Source organism: Camelus ferus, chromosome 31, assembly GCF_009834535.1.
Source record: "Camelus ferus isolate YT-003-E chromosome 31, BCGSAC_Cfer_1.0, whole genome shotgun sequence".
NCBI lineage: Eukaryota > Metazoa > Chordata > Mammalia > Artiodactyla > Camelidae > Camelus > Camelus ferus.
The window spans coordinates 6,606,021-6,618,814 of NC_045726.1; the positions used below are offsets into that span (position 1 = coordinate 6,606,021).

General features: G+C 44.5%; 1 protein-coding gene across 6 annotated transcripts in view; it reads right to left on the reverse strand.

Moving 5' to 3' along the window:
- LOC106730902 overlaps positions 1–12,794 on the reverse strand; it is a 73,846-nt gene that overhangs the window by 32,548 nt on the left and 28,504 nt on the right. The gene's annotated exons all lie outside the window — the stretch shown is intronic.

Sequence of the window (12,794 nt, forward strand, 5' to 3'; positions counted from 1 at the left end):
CATAAAACACATTTAAAAACCAAGATAATGAACATATACATCATCTCCAAAGTTCTCCCTGTATTCCTGTTGGCCCTTCTTTCTGGTCCCCCCATCTTCTCTGCCCATACAACTGATCCGCTTCCTAGTACAATAGATTTATCTGTGTTTTATAGTATTTTGTATAAATATTGCAAGAGTGGCTTAAAAAAAGAAATGCAGTATAGACTGAGTTAGAAAAAAGAAACCATCTGATTGATTTATGAGAATAAATTCCAAGTTTATTTGAAGGCAAAGAATTAAAATCACCCTCTATGATGTCAAACACATGGTAGGTTCTTAATAAACGTTGAATGCATCTGGGAGAAAACAGTGCATTTCCGGCTTGGAGGATTAGAATTCTTTTAGACTCTTCTCGAAGCCTCCTGGACTAGAGCCTCAGGGGGCGGAGGGACTTTGTTGGCAAGGGTCCCTGTGAGGAAGCTCTGGAATCAGCAGGCTAGGCCAGTGTCACCTATGACTCCACAGGGCATTGTTAGTCACTGTAAAAATTTTCTATTTTGCAAATTGAATTATTTTATAAATTCAACTCTTACATATTTTCTCGTAGACTAGTTGCTTGACTGTTGGGTTCGCTGCAATCCCCCGAGTGGGGAGGCATAGCTAATGCCTTTCCTCTCCATTGGAATGCAGCTTTTACTTTGTGTTTTTTCCTTTTAAGGGCATTATTTAATTAGTTACCACTTTTTAGGAATTGAAACTGCTGGGTAAGTCCAGAGATTTGTCAGGGAGGAGGCGGACTCAGAGAGGAAATCCCTTGGTTAGAACGTAGCCAGGTCTCTGACTTGAAAGCCTTTACCACTTAGGGGAGCAGACCATGTGGACATTAGAAAGTTTGGAAAATAAAACTTGAAAAGGTCCATAAAGTTTAAATGAAGAGGAACAGGAGTCAGAAATTCTTTACGTTTTCAGAACATCGAGCTTCTCCTCGTAATGATGTGTGAAGTCTCATGATTATTTACTGGTCACTGTCTACAATTACGCTGCCTTTAAGGGATGACACTTAATGATTATTTAACTGAAACCCCTTGGGGGCACCTGTGATTATAAGCCATCAAGAGAGTTGACAGGTCACAGCTGCATGTAGGCGACCTGTCTGTGGTTAGCTACAGCCACAAATGAGTCACTAGACCACTCTCACGCCCCAGAAAAGAGGCAGTGTGACATTGTGACTTATAAAAAGAAATACATATTTGGTCTTCCTTTACTATTCCTGGCACAAAGCTCCTAACACCCTTGTGGGTTTCTATGTAAGAGCCAGAGACACATCTTTTCTCCTGAGTTTCAGGCTTTCGTCATCAGTTCCTGAGAGAGCTCTCCAGCTTTTCTCCAGAAGATGAAATGGGTGTCTCGTTATCCAGAACAAGCCTCCTTCAACCCCACCTGAGTCTCTGTGATTGAGGCGACTCTAGGAACCACTCAGGATGTGGGCTGGTTGCTGGCGGGACCAACCTTAAGATTAGAAGTTTGGAACATTCAGTCCCGCCCCTGACCTCTGGGGAGGGGAGAGGGGCTGGAGGTCAAATTACCAGCGGTCAACGAATGATTTAATCAATCGTGCCTCTATAGTGAGGCCTCCATAAAACCCAGGAAGAGGGTATTGGGAGAGCTGTGGGGCGAGGGACACAGGGAGATGCGGTGAGTGGTTCTCCCTGAGCGGGATGGAGCCCCGCCCCTTTCCCTTCCCTTGGCCTGTGCGTCTCTTCCCTCTGGCTGTTCTGAGTTAAATTCTTCTATAACAAACCAGTGATCTAGTAAGTAAACTGTTTCTCTGAGTCCTGTGAGCCACTGTAGCAAATTAATTGAACTTAAGGAAGGGGTCGTGGGCACCTCCGATTTAAAGCTGGTTGGTCAGAAGCACAGGTGACAGACAACCTGGACTTACAACTGGCATCTGAAGTGGTGGGGGGCTGTCTTTAGGGAGGAGCCCTTGACCTGTGGGACTTGATGCTGTCTCCGGCTAGACAGCATCAGAACTGAGTTAAACTGTGGGGGCCCAGCCGGTATCGCAGAATTGCTTGCTGTGTGGAAAACCCAGCCATCTGGTGTCAGAAGTGACACAGGCAGTGCGACAGGGCGCGTGACAGTAAAGACGCCAGGAGTGCGTTTTCCTTTAGAGACAGGAGTGATATACATCACTGCATTCATTCTGTTAACACAGCTCATGGGCTTTTTTGAAGGACGTGTTGTACGCAAGCCGAAGTCTTCATATAAAAACATGATTTGGTCAAACAAGAAAATACAGATCACAAACACCTGTAGTTGCTCAAGAGCAGAAAGTGGACCAGATGAGGAATTCTTGTGCAGTGAGTCAATATTTTGAAATCTTAATCTCTCTCTCTCCCCTCCCTCCTCCTGCCCCTTCTGTTCAGTTAAACGAGGTCATTCTCTACTTACTGAATCAAGGAAAGGATGGGGCAGCAAGACAGGAAAGCCAGCCTCCTCCAGCATTCTGAGTTTCCAGAGACAAAGTGTGAAGGCATCAGACTGGGGGTTCTAACCCTGCAGCTTCTTCCCACCCGAGGGGCACACTGGAAGTGTGCTGTGTGCTCGTGTGGGGTGGGCCAGGTGTGTGTCACTACAACTGGGAACCATTATCCCATTATCTGCAAACCGCGGTGGGGGGGGGGGGGCAAAGATGCTCGACTTCCTCCCAGAGTGGGACAATCCTGCATAACAAGGAAGGGCAGAGCCCAAGGGCCACGAGCACCTCTGCTGGACTCACTGGCAGGCAAGGATCTGGAGAAACTGGGGCCCTTGTGCCTTCCTGGTGGAAAGATAAAGTGGTGCAGGTTCTGTGGGAAACAATATAGCAGATCCTCAAAAGTTAAACTCAGAATTGCCATACGACCCAGCAGTTGTACCTTTGGGTATATACCCTCTAACCAACTGAAAGCAGGGACCCTGGTACAACAGTGTTCACAGCAGAACTGTTCATGACAGCCAAAAAGTGGAAACAACCAAATGTCCATCTTCAGATGAATGCATAAACAAAATGTGGTCCAACCATACAATGTAATATTATTTAGCCTTAAAAAGGAAGGAAATTCTGACAAAAGCTCCAACAGATGGACCTTGGAGGCATCGTGTTAGGTGAAATAAGCCAGACACAAAAGGGCAAATACTGTACAATTCCACCTGTGCCAGGCACCTAGACTAGTCCAATTCAGAGACAGACGTAGAATGGGGGTTCCCAGGGGCGGAGAGGAGGGGAAATGGGGACGGCTGGTGTTTAATGGGGACAGAATTTCAGTTTCAGAAGATGAAAAAGTTCTGGAAGTGGACAATGGTGATGGTTGTAGAGCAATGAGAATGTACTTAATGCCACTTAAAACTGGTTCAAGCTGTCAACTTTATGTTCTGTATATTTTACCACAATTAAAACAAAACAAAACAAGTCACTCAGTGGCAGAGGAGACCTTGAAAGCAAGTCTTTTCTGCCCTTGGGGCTTAAAAAGGATTCTCAGGATGACACCTGCACCCCAATGTTCATAGCAGCACTATTTACAATAGCCAAAACATGGAAACAGCCTAAATGTCCATCAGCAGGTGACTGGATAAAGAAGATGTGGTATATTTATACAATGCAATACTACTCAGCCATAAAAACTGACAACATAACACCATTTGCAGCAACATGGATGCTCCTGGAGAATGTCATTCTAAGTGAAGTAAGCCAGAAAGAGAAAGAAAAATACCATATGAGATTGCTACTATGTGGAATCTAAAAAACAAAAACAAAAACAAAAACAAAAACAAACAAAAAACAAAGCGTAAATACAGGACAGAAATAGACTCATAGACATGGAATACAGACTTGTGGTTGCCAGGGGTGCAAAGGGTGGGAAGGGATAGACTGGGATTTCAAAACTGTAGAATAGATAAACAAGATTATACTGTATAGCACAGGGAAATATACACAAAATCTTACGGTAGCTCACAGAGAAAAAAATGTGACAATGAGTGTGTATATGTCCAGGTATGACTGAAAAATTGTGCTGAACACTGGAATTTGACACAACATTGTAAAATGATTATAAATCAATTAAAAAAAGTTAAAAAAAAAAAAAGGATTCTCAGGCAGGGAGGCCAGCACAGGAGGGAAGCCCGAGAGGCGGGCAGCGCAGGGCTCCTGAGAGAGGCCGCCCCCTGTCCCAGGGGGTGGACAAGACCTTCACTGCGCTGCAGACGGGGACGTGGACCTCACTTCCCGGTACAGCCGGACAACAGCAAGAACCGGGAAAGGGGCAAATGCGGCGACGTGTGTACCTTGGCGGCCCCAGGTCTTAGCCTCGCAAAGTCCCAGGCCCCAGTGGGCGCAGGAGCAGCGCAGGAAGTGCTGAGCGCCCGAGGGTGGCGGGGGCGCGGCGGGAAGAGGCCCGGCCCGCGGGTAGCGGGCAGAGCCGCCGCGGGCCCCCAGGGTTGAGCTGATGAGCCAGGACAGCCCAGGCCGGCGCGGGCCGGGGTGGGGGTACCCAGCGGGGTCTCCGGGCGCCCTGGCTCCGCGGAAACCTCCGCGGATTCGCATGTGACGCCAGAAACAGCGACGGGTCCTGAACGGACTGAACGGAGGCTGGAAACAGCTGTCGCGGCGGCCCGTCCGTCCGTCCGTCCGTCCCCGGCTCCCCGGGCGCGGCGCCCCGGGGCCGTCCTCTCCCCGCGTTGTGCGGGAGCTTCCGCCGTCAGTGACTTCAGTGACCGTCACTGGGTGATGCCTTCTCTGCCCACTTTATTTCACCTGGAACAGAGGGCGGGAACTGGCTGCTCAGCCTGTAAGAACCGAAGCTGAAAAGGGCAGCGTTGCCTGTCTGCTCAGTGAGCCGGGCGGGGGACAACGGGCGGCGGCGGCCTGGGTCCCCGCCCTGGGCTCCCCGGCCGCCCTCCCCAGCCGGAGGGGCGCTGCTGCCCCGTCTCGTCTGACCCGCCTTCTTGCTGCAGCTTCCGGGGTCAGAAGCGCCCTGCTGTCCCGGGCTGCTGAGCAAGTGCCAGCCGGGAACCCACGTGTGGCCTCAAAGTCGAGCTCTCTATAGTAACAGTGTGACACAGAGCTTTCTCAGAAAAAGGGGGACAGGACGTTCTGCTGCACGAGGAAAAGGAAGGCTCCCTCCCTACCATCTCTGCCCCTCAGGTAAGTGCTTCTCTTCTGTTGTTCACAAACCTTCCTGCACGGTGTCAGGTGGAGGTGCTTCGGTAGAGAGACTGAACTCCCGGCCTGAGATGTTCCCTGCATGGTCTTGTGTTTGTTTTTCTTCAAAGGAATGACGCTAAACCCCAGTGGCTCCCCCAAACACCTGCACTTCAGTGTCTGAAAATTTAAGCTAATTAGCAAAACGTAATCCCTACTTAACAGAACTTTCATCTGTGCACATCAGCTTAATATGATTATGCCCATAATTCCAGGTGTTACCTTCAAGTTCTATACCCAGTCTCCTGCAACAGGCGGCTCGCACAGACCCTGTCTCTTGGTCTCACTAATTCCACTGCAGATAAGTGTTCCCTTGGCTATTCAGGCAAATCCTTGTAATCCTGCGAATGTGCTCCTTAAGTAACGAACCTCTTTTTGGGGGAAAAAAAAACAGTCCTGGGCTTCATCACATTTCTATACTCTTCTGAGCCCAACTTTGGGCAGTTTCCAGTTTTCTTGTGTCTAGAGACTTCAGCTGCCCGTAAGACTTCTGAATTCTCTTGTTTTCCTGGCACGTCTGTTGCGGAGTGTCTCACAGTTTTAGTTTCTCTCTCTGCTTCCCTCTCTCACCCTTGGGAATTAAAGGTATGTGCTCCGCGTCTCAGTAACACGGGCTTTTAAGTGAGACCACAGTGCAAAATAATAAATGAGATTTTAAACAGTGTTTGAAGTGGGTGTGAGCCATGCCGTATGTTTCAAGACAGATTTTCTCGAAGAAGCCATCGTGGAAGATGACGAAAGGCAAATGAATCACAGATGAGGGTGAAACAAAAACAAAAGAAGAAAATGAACAGACACAGATTTTAGAAATGATTTTCTATTCCTAATTAGGCTTGATACCACCATGTTTGGTTACTGGTGTGTTTTCATTCACGTCTTTCGACCGTCTTAAAAAAGGAAACAAAGAAGTCACTTCAAGGGACCCACGTTTCAATCCCAGTGTGTGGCTCAATTTGTTTATGGCCAGAGTCTGGCGGGCATCGCACACCTGTGTAATGCCCGGCTTCTCGGTCACTGGGTGCTGCCTGGATCTCATTTCATTACTCGTGACAATGCGACATTCACAGCCACAGCATTCTAAGTGCCTCCACGTCTGAACGCGGGCTTGTAATAACCATAAAATAAAACGAAGGGACGAGGGGACTGCAACACACAGCTCTGGGGCCCCGCTTATGGCCAGTTTACAAGCCCAAGTATACACGAACGCAGAATGGCACCCACGATGACAAAGACAGGAGCGAGAGAATGAGTAACTACCTAATGGCTTAAATGCAGACATTGATTTGTTTTCATAATTTTAGGTTGAATACACCACCAGCTTGATGAAAGTTTTGAAAAACCAAGTATAACTCTATTAAAATAGAAAGCACAGTGAGTTATGCTTTTGAAAAAGACTAACTTTAGGGAACTGGTTATTTTCATGGTGCCAAGGTATCACCTTACTGATGACCTGATAACTGACAAAGGGGAAATGCATCTTACTAGTGAAGAGAGCTGGGGCTGCTGTCACCTTAACTTGGGGACCAAACCTGGCATCACAGAGCGGGGCAGCCAGGCCTGATGTACTGCTGGTGTCGTGCGCTGCCGGGCAGACGGTCCCCCTTGTGGAGTACTCTTCAAAATGTGTCACCAGAGTCTCACCGAGGGTATACAGAAGATGGAGGAACAAGTTAAACCGCCATTAAAAAAGACTCAGAAAAGTCCAGAATCTTCTAGGGCATTCTATAAAACAACACACATGGCCTCTTTGAAAAGTCAACAGCAGGGAAATGGTGTGTGTGCTTTTCTGGATCAAAAGAGACTGAAGATACAGTAACTGTATCATGTGCTCCTCAATTGGATTCTAAACTGGAAAAAAATCTATAAAACCAAGGTTATAATTTGAATATGGCCTGGGTGTTACATGACACCAGGGAATTAATTTATTGTGTGGGCTACACTGGAAACTGCTCATGTAAGAAGATGCCCTCATTTTCTGGAGATGTGTGCTGACATGCTTAGGGGTGACTGGCTTTTAAATGGTCCAACGACACCAACAAGAAACTACAGATAGACAGATGACACAAAGATGGCAAATGATAACAATTACGGATGAAAGGCATTGGGCTCTGGGTATTCATTGTAGTATTTTTTCTACTTCTCTTCATGTTTGAACATTTTTATGATTAAAAAGTTTAATAAAAACCTTGCCTTTATTAGTTAATAATTTCTAAAAATTGGATGTTTCAAAACTAATTAGTTTCTCTCCATCTACTTGGACCAGATCAACCTGCCAAATTCACCAAAAAATAAAATTAATGAATAAATATAATACTAATAATAAATAAAAATTTTAAGTAGAACCTGTAGCCTTCACATAAAAAGTCGTCCACTGGCAACAACAACAACAGCAAAAGAAGCAATAATTTAAACTAAACCACATCAACTTCCCTTTAATTGTCTTTATCTTATGAGGAAAAAAACAAAACCATGAACTGATAACAGTGCCTGGTTTTATGTAAATTAAAATCAATATAACTGTTAATTTGCTGTTCTTATTAATGAATGCATTTTAAGCAGATGGTTTAAAAATGAAAACAGTCTTGCAAATCATAAATTATATGGTGTAATCAACTTTTCAGCATGAGTTATTTGAAGCATAGAGTACCTGTCAGTAAAAAAAAAAAAAGTCAGACGTAGGGAACAGCCCGTAATTTGTAAATAGTTGTGCCAGTTTGCAATATTTTACCATACATATGTGAGTTAAATTGTTCCGATTTGGTAGTCAGATACTGACTTTTGAAATTGCTAAAATCTACTCTGCATAATAATGAGGTGAGCCTCAGGTGGGCCTAATGAAATCAGCAGTCAGTGACAGCCTGGACTTCCGTGCCTGTGTACTTAATCAATAGTGTTCAATGTCTTTGGACTTTAATTTTCTTATTTGAATAAGCCAATGGTTAGAACAGATTAAAGGCTTTAACTTGGGATGCAAGGGTCCGTGGATCCCCTGAAATTAAAGTAATTCATGTGCATCAGCATAGAAGCATTTCTCCGAGGACAGGTGTGGTCGGTTAGACCTAGGAGTTGTAACAACTTTCACCTAAGGGTGTCATCTGTCTCCCTGTCCCTTGATTGGGGGTGGCCTCGTGACTTGCCGTGACTAACAGGACAAGCAGAAGCGATGTCACGTGACTTCTGAGCCTTGACCTTGCAGCTTCTGCCCTCGTCCTCCTGGAGTGCTGCCCCACCACGGACACTAGGCCTGGTCCTCCTGCTGCGGGCCCGTGGCTCAGCTGGGCGCCAGCAACACCGCCAGACATGTGTCTGGGACCATCCAGCCTCAGTTAAGCCAAAGATGACTGAAGCCGCCCGAGTGATCTCAGACAAAACCAGCAGAGGAACCTCCCAACTGGCCCCAGGAAGACAAAGAATTGTGAACAAATTAATGGTAGCTGTTTTAAGCCACTAAGTTTTGGGGTGGCTTGTTACACTGTAGTATCTAACTATTCCAAGAATGCGTTTAGCTTTTATTGAATTCTCAAGGGCTATGAGCTTCTGAATTTGAATTCAGTTATTTAAAAGGTTATGACTCCTTATCTCTGCTCTCTTCATTAACCTACCTCATAGGTATAATTTAACTTGGCAAGTCTTGCATTCAAACTGCATTTTAAAGTAAATCCTAGACATTCTGAGCTGAAAAATCAGCAGGTTGAGTCTATAGTTCAAAGACTTTTTCTACTTTCCTCTTGGAAAATATGTGGAACGGTGCTTAGGCATATCTTACATTCTTCATATTTTTAAAGATGAAAGCAGTTTCATCTGAAAATTGTATTAATATTCTGGTTTGTTACTTCCAGACCAGTGTTTGGACTTATTTAGGACAGCCAGCATTTGCTCCTAAGTGGTCTTACTCAATTCCTTCTTACCAAACTTAGTCTCATCCTTTCTAGTCTAAAGTGTAAAACAGTCTGAGAGTGTGGTCGGTCACCCTCTATCTTCACCGCTGATGTGACATGAAACACCACCCTAGCCCTGCACGGATGCACACTTGTTTTTGTTTCAAACAGCCCCCTTCACCATCGAGAACGTTAGCCGCCTTCTGGATTTAGTCTTTCTGACTCTTTTCTCACATGTTCTTGGCAGACTTTTTTGTACACATGCTTGTTTTCTCTAAATGTGAAGATCATCTTTCACATTTTACATACACCATTGAAAACTATATCTGATCTCAACAGACAGCTTCCTGCACAAAGATAGTAAATCTTTCTGGCTACCTCCTTCCCTTTCCTTTCCTTCTTCTGTTTTCCCCCCATGCTTGGACCATTTTCAATCATAGCATCAGAATTTCATTCTGAGGACTCTCCTCTGCTTCTTTTTGGAATCTCAGACCAGGGGGTCAAAGTCAGGCTTTTATAATTCCTGAGATATTTTAAAACTCAAACTAACTGAGTGTGTGTCTGGCAGTGACCGCATCCCTCTGAAATTTTCTGATGGCCAGGTGGCCCTCTTCCAGGGTTTCTGTCACTTCTGACTTTACTTCTGACTTTCCATGCAGGCTTCTGAGTTGGCCGGAATTGGAAGCAGGGTGTTAATCCTCTTCATCACTTCCTTCCCTTTCTGAAGGATGAACTTATCATGTGGGTTAGTGATTCTTAACTTGGCTGCACATTTGAATCACTTGAGGGCACTTCAAACAAACAAACAAACAAACAAACAAACAAAAACAATGTCTGGGGCCTATCCTGAGAGGTTCTGCTTTAATTAGAATGGGTGGAGCCTGCCTATCCACTTTTAAAATTGTTTTTATTTTTTTTAATGGAGGTACTAGAGATTGCACTGAGGACCTTGGTCATGCTAAGCACGCACATTACTACTGAGCTACCCCCCGCTCCATTAAAAAAAAAAAAAATTCTCGGATTATTCTAACCTGTAGCCAGGGCTGAGAATACTAATTGAGGCACATCATGAATTTATCAGATGTTCTGAGTTTAGAAAATGGGACATCTGGCAGATGCCTGTATGGCCAAAGCCCCCGTCATTAGCGGTCTGAACGCCTCTCTTCCCGACTCCACCAGGTCTTCACACGGCAGTCTGGTTCTAGCATGGCTGGGCAGGATAATGACAACCAGAACCACAACAGCGCTTTCTGACTGTGGCTATTCGTCCCAACACAGCGCTAACATCTTTAAACAAGATGAAGCTAGGCTCTAAAAAGTCCTTCAAAAAGTTCAGAAGACAGCTGGGGACAGTGGCTTTGCTGTAATTCCAAATAAAGATGAACCACATTGCTCTTTATGCTTTTCCTCTGTTAAGAGAGTAATTTGACAAAGGAAGTATATTGAAAATGAAAAAATAAAACAAAAAGTTATTTTCTCCTTTGGTCTATTTTCAGGATGCTAATTCTGTGTCAGTCAAAATGCAATTGAGATGTCAAACACATTATGTTTTTTAAAAATTCTCTCACCATACATCACATACACCACATAGCTGGGCTTTAAATGTTTTAAAAATTCTAACTGTTAACTACCGTCACCAAGTGTGCAAATACAGCTTTCATGAGGCTATTATTCTCCCTTCATAATAGAAACAGCCTTGTTTCCAGTTAGTGGCAGAACTGAGTTTGGTGTCATTTGCAGAGGTCGCCAAGTGTCAGCCAGGCTGGGACCCTGAGGCGTAAGCAGCACATCAATGTTGAATGAGCATCTCTTCAAAGGACCTACTGGAGGCATGACGGCATCCTGGTGACCACAGCACACGCTGGGAACACACAAGTGTGGTCAGGTCATTTGATAGGTGGTGTTAGACAGCACAGACATGCAGGGCAGCCCAGCCTCCTGTGAAGTGGAGGTGACCACAGGGGAACCTGTGGCTGCGGTTTTGCTGAGTGCTTACTCAAGGAAGAGAAGGTGCAGAGTGTTCTAAAACTCTAGCTCTAATCTGTTCTGAGTTAGCTGTGTTGAAACTGCTATCTGGGGCCCACAGAAGTTCTGGGGTGTGCTCTGCAGGAATCTAAACACAGAAAGACAGCAGGAGGGATAGGCAACACTCTCATGCTGAAACACTGCAACTGCTTTCAATCAAGCAGCCCTTTTGGAATCATGTGAATTTTGTCGATAATTCAGTTTTGCAAATGTTTTGCAATATGGTGTCATCTGACACATTCTCAATAACATATTTTTCCTCTTTCTAAAGAAAGTACATGTAGAAAATGGTGTCAAATAACATGAAAGGGTGTGTTTTGAAACTGGGACACTGAGAAAACTAGAGTTGTTTTGACTCTAACTCATGCCATCTTGAGCTGGGATTACAGGAGGTGAACCCAATGCACAAGAAGACGGTGGAATGAAAAAGAAGGCTCGACAAAACAAGATGGAGCTAACAGCAGAGTGAAGACAAGTGACAGAGCATTTCCTAAAATTGGTGGACTGAACTCAGATGGAGAGTTATTTGAATGTCTCTTTCATTTTACTTAGATCTACCTGAATACACACAAATATTTCGTTATCCACCGCCAAATATCAACACTGGAAACAACATGTACTTTTGTTCTGTATCAGGGCAAGCGTTACAGATGCAAGCATAAGTGTTTACACAAGTGTTTTTAAAAAAAACAATCAACTGACATTTCTGCTCCTACCAAAACTGCACAGTCTTTCTAAACAGCTTTGTTGACCTCCCTGGAGAAAAGAGAAGCGTCTCACTGCTTCACACTAATGTCCACATACAAGCAAAGGAATTACTGGGTATGACCAGGGGAAGACAGATGAGGTGGAAGTTCCTTCAATTAGAAGTAAGTACATTCATTCTAGTTTGCCGTCGGAAAGCAGGCGCTGCAGATCTCAGGTGTGCATCTGTGGTTGCTTTTCCCACCTCTTTCCTTAGTACGACAGGAAAAACCTGCACTTAGTACCCTAATGTTTTGGTTTTGCAAGCAATACGATCAATTCTCCTGATCTCATCCTGAACCAGGAGGCATTCCTACTTTGGTACAGTTCAACCAGGACTGCACAAATGACTGGGATCAAAAGAAGGTATTCTGCCTCTTCACTTAAATGGAGTCAGTATGAATTAATTTAAAATGTCAAACTTGATTTCAATTAAATGGTCTTGAAAAACAATACTGTTTGGTTAAGAAAGAAGTTAACGAGGAAAATGTAATCCCCACTCGAATGCCGTTGGAATGCAAAGCCACATTTATTTGCATGTGTGGTATCTGTAAGAGGTCCAAGGAATTTTGTTTTTAGTGTTCTGAATTGTTTATAATGTAGTTTCTTTTTATTCCATCTACTAACAATTCCCAGAAATGATGGAAATCAAAAGAAGGAAAAATATAAATGCATTTGGGTTCTAAGAAAATTACCAGTTGCAACATCTGCTACAGCCACAGTTCATAAAGCAGGTGATTATGGAGACAGTAAAGAAAAATGTTATTAAGTCAGTAAAAAATCCCTCGAACCTTGCCAATTCTGTGATAGCGCCTAGAAGTCTGACACTCAAAATAGTCCATGCAAAATTTTCACTAATAATGATGGTCGTTTGCACAGATACTCTGGGCTGTGGGACAGGAAATGCACTGGGTAGTTTCTTT